Raw genomic sequence first — 10,282 nt, 5'->3', positions numbered from 1 at the left:
GTGCCCCGGTCCGGGAAGATCCCACATGCCACAGAGCGGCTGGGCCCGTGAGCCATGGCCGCTGAGCCTGCGCGTCCGGAGCCTGTGCTCCGCAACGAGAGAGGCCACAGCGGTGAGAGGCCCGCGTACCACCAAAAAAAAAAAAAAAAAAAAAGAAGCCCATCACATTATCCAGATTCTCCAGATGACACACACAGGTAACCAGTATGCTGATTTTTATGGTAATCACTCCCTTGCTTTTTTTTTCCATTGATCTTCCTCTTTAGCTATTTATCTCTCCTTCCCTCTCGCCCAACCAAGAATAATGTATACTTAATGTCTTTTGTTTCTCTCCCATGTACTCTTCTTTGTAACAGCTTTATTGAGATATAATTCACATATCATATAATTCACCATTTTAAAATATGCACTTGAGTGGCTTTTAGTATATTCACAAGGTTGTGCAACCATCACCACTATCTAATTTCAGAAATTTTTCAATACTTCAAAAAGAAAAGCAATACCCTACACCTGAAACTAACACAACATTGTAAATCAACTATACTCCAATAATTTTTTTAATTGTTTAAAATTTTAAAAAATTTGCTAATTAAAAAAAATAGAAAGAAAAGCATACCCATTAGCAGTCACTCCCCATCCCCCCAGGCAACCAGTAATCTCCTGTCTCTACATATTTGCCTCTTCTGGACATTTCATATCAATGGAATCATATAATATGTGGCCTTTTGTGACTGCCTGCTTTCACTGAACATGCTCTCAACGTTCATCCATGTTGTAGAGTATATCAATACATTCCTTAAGGGAGCTGAATAATATTCCATTTTATGGTTATACTATATTTTGTTTATCCATTCATCAGTTGATGGACTTTGGGTTGTTTCCACATTTTGGTTATTATGAGTAACGATACATTCGTGTACACACATTTTTGTGTGGATGTACATCTTCATTTCTCTTGGGGAGACACCTTGAAGTGGAAATGCTAAGTTATATGGTAACTCTTTGACCTTTTTTATTTTTATTTTTTTGCGGTACGCGGGCCTCTCACTGTTGTGGCCTCTCCCGTTGCGGAGCACAGGCTCCGGACGTACAGGTCCAGCGGCCATGGCTCACGGGCCCAGCCGCTCCGCGGCATGTGGGATCCTCCCGGACCGGGGCACGAACCCGCGTCCCCTGCATCGGCAGGCGGACTCTCAACCACTGCGCCACCAGGGAAGCCCTGTTTAACCTTTATTAAAACATTTTTTTTAACTGAAGTGAAATTCACACAACAAGAAATTAACCGGTTTAAAAGGAACAGTTTGGTGACATTACCTCTATAAAATTCCCAAACATTTTCATCACCCCAGAAGTCTCATACCCATTAAGCAAATGCTCCTCATTCTCTCTTCCCAGCATCTCCTGGCAACCACCAATATGCATTTCGTTTCTGTGGATTTAGCTATTGTAGATACTTCATATAAATAGAATCATATAATATGTAGTCTTTTGTGTTTGGCTTTCACTTAACATAATGTTTTCAAGGTTCATTCACATTGTAGTATGTATCAGAACTTCCTTTTTGAGGCTGAATAATATTCCATTGTATGTATATACCACAATTTATTATCCATTCATCTGTTGATGGACACTTTTTATTTTCCACCTTTTGGCAATTGTGAATAGGGCTGTTCTGAAAATGTGTACATATCTCTGAGTACCTGTTTTTCAATTCTTTTGAGTATTCACCTAGGAGTAGAATTGCTGGGTCATATGGTAATGCTATCTTTTTTTTTTTAAATTTATTTTCAGCCACGTTGATTCTTCGTTGCTGCATGCGGGCTTTCTCTACTTGTGGTGAGCAAGGGCTACTCTTCATTGCGGTGCACGGGCTTCTCATTGCGGTGGCTTCTCTTGTTGTGGAGCACGGGCTCTAGGTGCGCGGGCTCAGTAGTTGTGGCTCACGGGCTCTAGAGCACAGGCTTAGTAGTTGTGGCGCATAGGCTTAGTTGCTCCACAGTATGGGGGATCCTCCTGGACCAGGGATCGAACCTGTGTCCCCTGCATTGGCAGGCAGATTCTTAACCACTGTGCCACCAGGGAAGTCCCTGGTGATGCTATCTTTAACTTTTTGAAGAACTGGCAAACTGTTTTCCACAGCAGCTGTGCCATTTTATATTCCTGCCAGCAATGTAAGAGGGCTCCAATTTCTCCACATCACCAGCACTTATTTCCCTTTTTTTAAAATAGCAATCCCAGTAGCTGTGAAGTGGTATCTCATCATGGCTTGGATTTGTACTTCCCTAATGACTAATGACAACCATCTTTACATGTGCTTGTTAGCCATCTGTATGTCATCTTTGGAGAAATGTCTATTCAAGTCCTTTACCCATTTTTTAATTGGTTTTTTTTACTTTGGGTTGTTCAGTTGTAAGAGTTCTTTATATTTTCTGGATACCAGGCCCATATCAGATATATAATTTGCAAATATTTTCTCCCAATCTGTGGGTTGTCTTTTTACTTTCTTGTTGGTATTCTTTGAAGCACAAAAGGTTTTAATTTTGATGAAGTACAATTTAACCATTTTTCTTTTGTTATTCATGCTTTTGGCATCACATCTGAGAATACATAAATCTGATAAATAAATCTGAAGTCATAGAGATTTACCCCTATGTTTCCAAGAGTTTTATAGTTTTAGCTCTTACATTTAGGTTTTTGATCCAATTTGAGTTAATTTTTGTGTATGGCATGAGATAAGGGTTTGGTTTCATCCTTTGGCCTGTGGCTATCCAGTGACCTAGCACTATTTGTTGAAAAGACCATTGAATGTTCTTGGCAGTCTTGTAAAAATATCAGTTGACCATAGACAGATGGGCTTGTTTCTGGACTCTCAATTCTATTCCATTTATCTATATATCTGTTTTTATGCCAGTACCACAAGGTCTTGATTACTGTTGTTTTGTAGAAAGTTTTGAAAGCAGGAAGTGTGAGCCCTCCTATTGTTTTGGATATTCTGGATCTCCTGCAATTCCTTATGAATTCTTTATGAATGTTTGAGTCAGCTTGTCAATTTCTACAAATAAATCAGCTGGAATTTTGATAGAGATTGCATTGAATCTGTAGATCAACTTAGGGAGCACTGCCATCTAAATAATATTAATTAATATCGCGAATTCCCTGGCAGTCCGGTGGTTAAGACTCCACACTTTCACTGCTGAGGGTCTGGGTTCAATCCCTGGTCAGGGAATTAATACCCTGCAAGCCTCATGGCGACGTGGCCAAAATAAATAAAGTAATTTTAAAAATTAATGTTAATCTTTTTTTTTTTCTTGTGGTACGCGGGCCTCTCACTGTTGTGGCCTCTCCTGTTGCAGAGCACAGGCTCCGGACGCGCAGGCTCAGCGGCCATGGCTCACGGGCCGCGGCATGTGGGATCTTCCCGGACCGGGGCACGAACCCGTGTCCCCTGCATCAGCAGGCGGACTCTCAACCACTGTGCCACCAGGGAAGCCCAATGTTAATCTTCTAATCAGTGAACACAGGATGTTTTTCCATTCATTTTAATCTTTAATTTCTTTTACAGTTATTCATGGTATTCATTTATAATCCTTTTTATCTTTATAAGATCATCAGTAATGTCCCCTCTTTTTTTTTTTTTCTCTCTGTTTTTGGCCACGCCGCACAGCTTGTGGGATCTTAGTTCCCCGATCAGGGAGTGAACCCAGGCCCTGCAGTAAAAGTGCCGAGTTCTAACCACTGGACAGCCAGGGACTTCCCTATTCATTTCTGATTCTAGTAATTTGAGTCCTTTCTCTCTTGCTATTTATTTATTTAGTCAATCTAGCTAAAAGTTTACCAGTTTTATTGATCTTTTCAAAGAACCAGCTCTGGTTTCATTGATTTTTCTCTATTGTTTTTCTGTTCTCTCTTTCATTAATTTCCCCTCTAATCTTTATTATTCCCTTCCTTCTGCTTGCTTTAGGTTTAGTTGGAAAAGACACTTTTCCAGTGTGTTAAAGTAGAAAGTTAGGTGATTAATTTGAGATTTTTCTTTTTTTAATGTACAGATTTAAAGCTATAAATTTCCCACTAAGCACTGCTTTTGCTGCATCTCATAAGTTTTGGTATGTTGTGTCTTCATTTCATTCATCTCAAAGTGTTTTCTAATGTTCCATTTGACTTTGATTCATTGATTGTTTTAGAGTATGTTGTTTAATTTCCATATATTTATAAATTTTCCAGTTTTTCTTCTGTTATTGATTTCTAATTTCATTCCACTGTAGCTAGAGAACATACTTTGTATCCTTTCTGTCCTTTTAAATTTATTGAGGTTTGTTTTATGGCCTATCATTTGGTCCATTCTAGAGAATGTTCCATGTACACTTGAGAAGAATGTACATTCTCTTGTTGGGTGGAGGGTTCTAAGAGTGGGATGTGTCTCTTAGATATATTTGGTTTACAGTGTTGTTAGATTTTTCTATTTCTGTGTTGATCTTCTGCCTACTTATTCTATCCATTATTGAAAATGGGGTATTGAAGTCTCAAAAATTATTGAATTGTCCATCTCTCCCTACATTCCTGTAAGTTTTTCCTTCCTTCACGTATATTGGTGCTCCTTTACTAAGTGCATATATTTTATAATTGTTATATCTTCTGGATGGATTGACCCCTTTATCATTATAGAATGTCCCTCTTTATCTGTAATAACATTTTTTTTTGTTTTAAAGTCTATTATGTCTGATATTAGTATAGCCATTTCAGCTCTCTTGTGGTTGCTATTTACATGATATATCTTTTTCAGCCTATTTATATCTTTGAATCTAAAGTGTGTCTCCTGGGAATTCCCTGGCAGTCCAGTGGTTAGGACTCCTTGCTTCCACTGCAAGGGGCACAGGTTCAATCACTGGTCGGGGAACTAAGATGGCACGGCCCCCCCCCCCCAAAAAAAAGTGTGTCTCCTGTAGACAGTAACAGTTGGATCTTGCTTTTTTTACCCAGTGTGACAAATTTTATCTTTTGCATTGTTTAATCCATTCACATTTACTGTTACTGTTGATAGAGTTGAATGTATGTTTGTATTTTACTTTTTTTCATTTATGTTCCTCTATTCCAACTTTACTGCTTTCTTTTGCATTAAGTGAATATTTTTCTAATGTAGCATTTTAACTTCTTTAATGATTTTTTCACATTTTTGGAATTATTTCCCTAATGGCAGCTCTAGGGTTTACCATTCATGTCTTTTTTTTTTGGCTGTGCTGGGTCTTCATTGCTGCGCACGGGCTTTCTCTAGTTGTGGCAGGCAGGGGCTACTTCACTGCCATGCTTTGGCTTCTCATTGCGGTGGCTTCTCTTGTTGTGGAGCACAGGCTCTAGAGTGCGTGCCACAACTACTGAGCTCGTGTGCCACAACTACTGACACCCGCGCGCCTAAAGCCCATGCTCTGCAACAAGAGAAGCCACTGCAATGAGAAGCCCGCTCACCACAACAAAGAGTAGCCCCTGCTCACCACAACTAGAGAAAGCCCATGCACAGCAATGAAGACCCAATGCAGCCAAAAATAAAATTAATTAATTAATTTTTAAAAAAGAAATATATCCTTTATAAAAAAAAATTCGGCTTCAGATTTGTACTATTTCCAGTGAGATATGAAACATTCCTATATACTTCTATTCCCTTTTGCCCCTTTTTGTGATATTACTGTTACACATGTTACAAACTAATAATACATTATTATATTACTTTATATAATTTTATGACTTTTACAGGAGCTAAGAAAAGAAAGGAGAACAAGTATATATTTATACCTTCTGTTATATTAACCTTTTTATCATTTTTGATTCTCTTTATTTGTTCTGGTAGATCTGAGTTACCATCTGGAATCATTTCCTTAGCCCAATACATCTTTGTTCCACCCACCTCCTTTGTGCTATTATTGGAAAATATATTACATTTCTATATGTTATAGGCCCAACAATACACTATAGACATATCATTTTCTACAGTTAATATATAAACTGGTTAAGAGAAGAAATATGCATTTATATTGTCTTTAATAATTATACAACTACTGTTGGTTTGTAATCTCAGGAGTTCCCCAGGTGAAATCTGAAATTGGCCCCCTTACACGGAGGGTAAGGAGATACCAATGAAAGAGGCAGACCACTCCAGATTTGTAGGCGGCAGTTTTAATAAGCAAGGGAATTTACATAGGAGGCTTGTCTTGGGTGGTTGCAAGCTAAGTAAATCTCTGCATCCACCCACCAGAATCTTAAAAGTTTACAGAGGCCTTAACAGGGTTCAGTCACATATTCAGTCCAGGTGGTCTCAACAATTCAGCATTACTCTCTCAAGGTTACATTCTTGAAATGGCACCTAGTGTGGGAATGGTGGCTAGAATACATATTCCACTGACTCGGGTAGTGGGGGGATAAGGAGCCTCTAATTGCCTGGATCCAGCTTTCGGGCCAACCAATGATCACATCTTGATGACCTCCTCCAACAATTACCTTTACCTTTGTTCTTTGGGGTTTTGTGTATGGATTTGAACTAATATCTGGGGTCACTTGATATCAGCCTAAAAAACTTCCTATTTCTTGTAAGGTAGGTATACTAGCAATGAAATCTCTCAGTTTTTATATACCTGGGAATGTCTTTATTTCACCTTCATTTTTGAAAGATAGCTTTGCTCAATACAGGATTCTTAGATGACTGTCTTTTTTTTTTCTTTGAGCACTTTGAATATATTGGCCCACTTTCTTCTGGCCTCCATTGTTTCTGATAAAAAGTCAGCTTTTAATCCTATTGGGATTCCCTTGTAAATGATGAGTCATTTTTCTTTTGCTGCTTTCAAGATTTGTTCCTTGTCTTTATATTTCAGCATTTTTATTATGACGTGTCTGTTTATGGATCTTTTGGCATTTGTTTTACTTGGAGTCCATTGAGCTTCCTAGATGGGTAGATTGTTTTTCAATCAATTCAGGAAAGTTTTTAGCCATTATTTCTTCAAATATCTTTTTTTTCCTCCTTTCTCCCACTCCTCTCTTTCTGGTACTTCTGCTATGTATATGTTGGTGTGCATAATGGTGTTCCATATTTCTCTGAGGCTCTTCATTTTTCTTCATTCTTTTTTCTCTCTATTCTTTGGATTGCATAATCTCTATAGATATATCTTCAAGTTTATTAATTCTTTCTTCTGCCAATTCCAATTTACTGTGGAGACCTGTTATATAGGCAGAATTGTTTCCCTCCCAAAAGTCGTATGTTGAAACCGCCAGTACCTCAGAATATGACTATATTGGGAGATATAAAGTCGCCTTTAAAGTCTATAAAGTCACCTTTAAAGAGGTGACTAAGGGGGAGGAATAAATTGGGAGATTTACACACTACTATATATAAAATAGATAACTGATAAGGACCTACTGTATAGCACAGGAAACTCTACTCAATACTCCATAATGACCAGGACTTCCCTGGTGGTCCAGTGGTTAAGACTCTGTGCTCCCAATGCAGGGGGCTGGGGTTCGATTCTTGGTCAGGGAACTAGATCCCGCATGCCACAACTAAGACCCGGCACAGCCAAATAAATAAATAAATAAATAATTTTAAAAATACTCTGTAATGACCTATATGGGAAAAGAATCTAGAAAAGAATGGATATATGCATACATATAACTGATTCACTTTGCTGTACAGCAGAAACGAACACAACATTGTAAGTCAACTGTATGCCAATAAAATTTTTTTTTAAATTGATTGGGAGTTTGGGATTGACCTATGCACACTGCTATATTTAAAATAGATAACCATGGAGGGCTTCCCTGGTGGCGCAGTGGTTAAGAATCCACCTGCCAATACAAGAGACATGGGTTTGAGCCCTGGTCCAGGAAGATCCCACATGTCGTGGAGCAACTAGGCCCGTGTGCCACAACTGCTGAGCCTGCGCTCTAGAGCCCGCAAGCCACAGCTACTGAAGCCCGCGTGCCTAGAGCCCATGCTCTGCAATAAGAGAAGCCACTGCAATGAGAAGCCTGCGCACCACAACGAAGAGTAGCCCCTGCTCGCCGCAACTAGAGAAAGCCTGTGCACAGCAACAAAGACCCAATGCAACCAAAAATAAATAATAAATTAATAAATTATTTTTAAAAATAAAATAATAATAAAACAGATAACCAACAAGGACCTACTGTAAAAAAAATTAAAACTCAGTGGGATGAATTGGGAGACTGGGATTGACATATATACACTAATATGTATACAATAGATAACTAATAAGAACCTGCTATATAAAAATAAAATAAAATTCAAAAAAGAATTAAAACTTAAAAAAAGAAGGTGACTAAGTTAAAACAAGACTGTTAGGGTGGGCCCTAATCTAATCTGAGTGGTGTCCTAATTTTTTTTCTTCCAGTGTTATTGAGATATAAATGATATACAGCACTGTGTAAGTTTAAGGTATACAACATAATGATGTGACTTACATACATCATGAAATGATTACCACAATAAGTTTAGTGAACATCCATCATCTCATATAGATACAAATTTAAAGAAATAGCAAAAAATTTTTTCCTTGTGATGAGAACTCTTAGGATTTACTCTCTTAACAACTTTCATATATAACACACAGCAGTGCTAATTACATTTATCATATTGTACATTACATCCCTAGTACTTATTTATCTTATAACTGGAAGTTTATACTGTAAACAGAGAATGTGGCCTGCCATTCCAGTTCTACAAGGATCAAGTCATTGGCCACTGCAGTCACTGACCTACAAGGACACCCTGAAAGGAATTCAGGATGAAGCATTGTGTGTTATGGATATATGGGCCCCCGGATAGTTAAAATGCATATGTAAGGAACAATTTCAATGACACCATATGCTCGCACCTTCCCATACTTAGAAAAGTACTAAAATCATTGACTGAGATATTTGATCCTCATGAGCAGTAAACCTTTACCGAGATCTTGACTGCACTATATATACTGGCTCTTCCCCTACCTCTTCGGAACTGTTTCTCAGAGCTATCTGAGGGGCTGTCTCCTGGGCTACAGTCCTCAGTAAGACACGGAATAGACTCAACTCACAGCTCTTACATTGTATGTGTTTTTTCCAGTAGCTTTAGACTACTTTCATCCAACTCCCCCTCCCCCCCAACTCTGGTAACCACAAATCTGATCTCTTTTTCTATGAATTTGTTTGTTTTTGACGTATAATTGACCTACAACACTATGTTAGTCGCTGGTATACAACATAGTGATTCAATATTTATATACATTTCAAAATGATCACCATGATAAGTCTACTTACCATTGAGCAGTATCCTTATGAGAAGAGGAAATTTGGATACAAAAAGAAACATCAGGGGCACATGGACACAGAGGAATGACCATGTGAGAACACAGTTAAAGATAGCCATCTGCAAGCCAAGGAGAGAGGCCTCAGAAATAACCAAACCTGGGGATTTCCCTGGTGGTCCAGCGGTTAACACTCCACACTCCCAATGCAGGGGGCCCAGGTTCGATCCCTCGTCAGGGAACTAGATCCCACATGCTGCAACTAAGAGCCCGCATGCTGCAACTAAGACCCAGCACAGCTAGATAAATAAATGGAAGGAAGGAAGAAAGAAAGAAAGAACCAAACCTGCTGACACCTTGATCTTGGAATTCTAGCCTCCAGAACTGTGAGAAAATAAATACCTGCTGTTTAAGCCACCCAGTCTGTGGTATTTTGTTATGGCAGCCCTAATAAGGTAATATAAGACCCTCTAGTGAGTTTTTCTTTTCAGTTACTGTACTTTTCAACTCCAGAATGTCCAGTTCTTTTTTATATATAATTTATATTTATTGAATTCTCTATTTGATACATTGTCTCATACTTTATTTCTTTAATCATGGTTTCCTTTAGTTCTTTGAATGTATTTATAATGGCTACTCTGAAGTCTTTGTTAACTCTGACATCTGGTTACTCTCACAGGCAGTTTTTGTTACCTGCTTCTCCCCACCACCCTATAGTGTATGGGTAATACTTTCCTGTTTCTTTGTATATGTCATAATACATTTTCTTTGGAAACTGAATGTTTTAGGTAATATACTAACTCTGGGTGCAGGCCCCCCAGCCACCACTCTGGGCTTATTATTGTTACTTGCTTAGTGAATGGATGGATCATTACTGAAGTCTATCCCGGCTATCCCCCCACCCCCCAGTGTTAGTCCTCTGATGTTGGTCCTCAAGGGGCATGGCCTTGGGTGAACCCATAGTCTCCCAAGATGACAGTGGTTTTGACAGGTTTTTCTTTGTC

The sequence above is a fragment of the Physeter macrocephalus genome, chromosome 21 (genome assembly GCF_002837175.3).
Source record: "Physeter macrocephalus isolate SW-GA chromosome 21, ASM283717v5, whole genome shotgun sequence".
Lineage (NCBI taxonomy): Eukaryota > Metazoa > Chordata > Mammalia > Artiodactyla > Physeteridae > Physeter > Physeter macrocephalus.
The sequence above is the reverse complement of the archived record's forward strand: the minus strand, read 5'-3'. Positions refer to the sequence as shown.